The sequence below is a fragment of the Astyanax mexicanus genome, chromosome 4 (assembly GCF_023375975.1).
Source record: "Astyanax mexicanus isolate ESR-SI-001 chromosome 4, AstMex3_surface, whole genome shotgun sequence".
Lineage (NCBI taxonomy): Eukaryota > Metazoa > Chordata > Actinopteri > Characiformes > Acestrorhamphidae > Astyanax > Astyanax mexicanus.
This window is the reverse complement of record NC_064411.1, coordinates 32202944-32206584: the sequence shown is the minus strand read 5'-3', so window position 1 is coordinate 32206584 and position 3641 is coordinate 32202944.

The window sequence follows — 3641 nt, the reverse complement described above, 5'->3', positions numbered from 1 at the left end:
AATTATCTGTGGTACATTTTTTATTTGAATCAACAAATAGTCCTGGCAGTGTCTTTGATGTATGTGCGCTCTTCACCACACTGCATGTTTCACCACTGCCGCTGACGATAATGTCCCAGTGTGTTTTCTGGTTAAGTAAACAGCAGTGTGGCCCCAGATTTCAGCAAACTGAGAAGTCCGGCATGTCTTTCACATTCCTGTGGACGTTGCATAACCGGGATGAAATCTGGGTCATTATAAAGATTCCTTTCTATTCTCTTCAATTCCAGCTTCCTGTTTAATTCCTGTAATACTCTGTGCTGTGTTATTTTTGCATAGTGCAAACATCAAAGATGCCCCATTGCTATAAATGGGATGTTGTGAATAATAATGAATACAAATTTAGTAGAGTTTAGATCGGGCCCAAAAAAAAGCAGCCAGACTCGACCCTGCCTGTACATATTTTGCCTAAACGACGTTCTGTTGGTGATCAGGCTCATTATGAGCCCGATTTAAACCCCACATTAATTTAGTAAGTCGAGCTTTAAAACTGAGCTTTTAACTACAATTCCAAGTTGGTGCCTTAATTTCTTCCCCAAACATCATTTATAATCTTGCCTGGTGGCCGTGTCCACACCCTCATGTGATTATAACATTTTAACTTGTGCAACATCTCAATGATCACAATGTGATTTTTATGCGATGCATTAAAAATGAAGGTCTACATCACAGACTGTTTTCTTGAGCAGACAATCTAAACTCTATAATGTAGTTTTTTCTATGACATTTAGCATCACAGCTCTGCTTGTTAACCCCTCTTACTGTCATTTTTTCAAGATTGATTTATAATTTACTATTTTTTTTTTATCGATTGCAGGTGCTGCACTAATGCATTTGTTTCTCATATGACTTCATAGAACCATATTTTTCAAATGAATTGTATCTGTATTGTATCTGTTGTCAGTGGTGGGCAGTCAGGAAGCAAATTTAAGTATTACAGAAGTAATAACTGCAAAGAAAGACGAGTCAAAGTTATAAGGAATAGTGTTTGTGTCTTGTTGGAATACAGGTGGAATCAATTAATCAGTCAACCATTTTTTTTACTATTGCTCTACTGCACATTTGTTAGTTTCATTAGTTTTAATGGCGACAAAAATAAAAGATTATAACACAGTATCTAACTGTTAGTTCCAGTCTCTCAAAGTATGTGGCTTAGTAGCACTGTTAAAATCTTTCTACATTTCCAGTTGTCTCCCCAATTTAGTTGAGACATTTATTGCAACGTTTCCAATGCTAAAAGATAAGAAGTACAAAAAAAAGAGGGCAATAGAATAGGCAAAGCAAGAGAAGGGTCGTTAATGAAAGACAAAAACAAGAAAACGTGTTTTATGAGAGCTAGAAAATGCAATACTAGGCAGAGACAGGCAGGAACTGAGGAGTATTTATACACATGAAAACAGGTGTGTGTAATCAGTAGCTTGGTGAGTGAGAACCTCATAGTGTCACCTGGTTGGTGGAATGTTAGAATTCCAGTGTAGGTGCATGCTGGGAACTGGAGTCCAGGAGGGAAAGTTCCAAATCCGGAACAGGCAGGCTGACAGCGTCAGGATTAAGTTTAAGTTTAATTTAGTCCCGTACCGAAGTATTATCAAAGTAATATAATACATTAGAACCATAATACATCAATCATATATCATGCTTTTACTTTGCTACTTAATTATGTTACATTTTTAGGCAAATACTTTTGTACTTTTGCTTAAGTGGGCATCTAAAAGGAAAGTAGAGTAAAGTAGAGTTAAATCTCTACTTTAACTTGAGTGCACGGTCTGTGTACTTCGTGCTCCACTGCTGATCTGGTGCGGTGTTGCCGTGGCTTCAGCAGGAACAGCTCGCTCCCTCCCGAGCAGATGGTTCTGTGTACAAAAGAAGCAAAGAACAGAAATAAAACCCATTACCTTTCACGCTAACTCAGTCAGGGCCGTAGGGAGTCACAGTGCAAACAGAGCTCATCTCTAATGGAGGCCATTTGTCATCTTGGGTCAACATACCCCTCATTTCTGCCCTGTCTGTTGTCCGAAGCCGCTTGGTCCTCAGGAGCCGGATCAGGTTACTGATTCATTTTATTCATGATGCACTGGAGCCATTTACTTAAGGGTGAATCAGCAGGAAGTACTGAGCTGGCAGTCTTTGGGTACTGCTTCAGATGATGGCGGAAAAAGAAACCAATAAAATATAGATTTTTAAACATTCAAGGATCCTAAAAAGTTATTTAATACACTATACTACATCAATAAATTAACATCAATAAACACAGTAGTTACATCTAGAATAAAAAGTGTCAGGATGTAATGATGTTCTGATGTGGGAAACTCAGACGCAACATGTGATGCATGTGTAATACAGCGTGACAGACTTAAGCATGTGGGCAAGCATTGTCTTGTAGAAATTGCGCACTGGAGTGTGTGTTCAGAAAAGGTAGAGTTCAACACAAAAGTTTTTATGATTTATGTCATTTGGACATAATGAATGTAAAACTGTGAGTTGCAGCTCACACCTTTCCCACAGGTCTCTACAACCATTTATATGCATCTCCCCTTTACTCACAATCAGTGTGCAGTCTAACTCAATTAAAAAGAGCAGAACATGTACTATGATGGATGTATTTAAAACAAAAAAGAGCAAAAGTTGTACTGTAGTGAAACCATTGGTACTAGATTACAATATTACTAAATTAAAAGATCAGAAAATGTACAGTATTACAGTGGTTTCATGGTCACTGTATCACAATCTAACTCAAATAATAGTTAAGAAAATGTACTATAGTCGGGCTATGGTCACTGTATCACAATTTAACTCAATTAAAATATCAGAAAATGTCCTATAATGGGTTTATGGTCACTAACTCAATTAAAAGTTTGGAAAATGTACAGAAATCATTTGTGATCACTCCAACTACAATCAAACTCAATTTAAAAGCACAGACTGTACCCTAGTGAAAGAATGGGTACTGCATTACAATATAACTCAATTAAAAGATCAGAAAATGTACAGTATTACAGTGGTTTCATGGTCACTGTAACACAATCTAACTCAAATAATAGTTGAGAAAATGTACTGTAGTCGGGCTATGGTCACTGTATCACAATTTAACTCAATTAAAATATCAGAAAATGTCCTATAATGGGTTTCTAACTCAATTAAAAGATCGGAAAATGTACAGAAATAATTTGTGGTCACTCCAACTACAATCAAACTCAATTTAAAAAGCACTGACTGTACCCTAGTGAAAGAATTAATACTACATTACAATATAACTTAAATAAATGGACAAAAACTGTACCCTAGTAAAAGAATTGGTACTGCATTACAAAATAACTGAATTTAAGATGCAGAAACTATACCCTAGTGAAAGAATGGGTACTGCAGTAAAATATAACTCAATTAAAATGGCAGAAACTGTAACCTATTGAAGGAATGGGTACTGCATTACAATATAACTTAAACAAAAGAGTAAAAACTGTACTGTAGTGGAAGAATGGGTACTGCATAAAAATAAACTCATTTAAAAGATAAAAAAATGTACTATAGTAGAGTTAAGGTCACTGTATCACAACCTAACTCAATTCAAAAAGCATAGGTTGTACTGTAGTGAAAGAACAGGT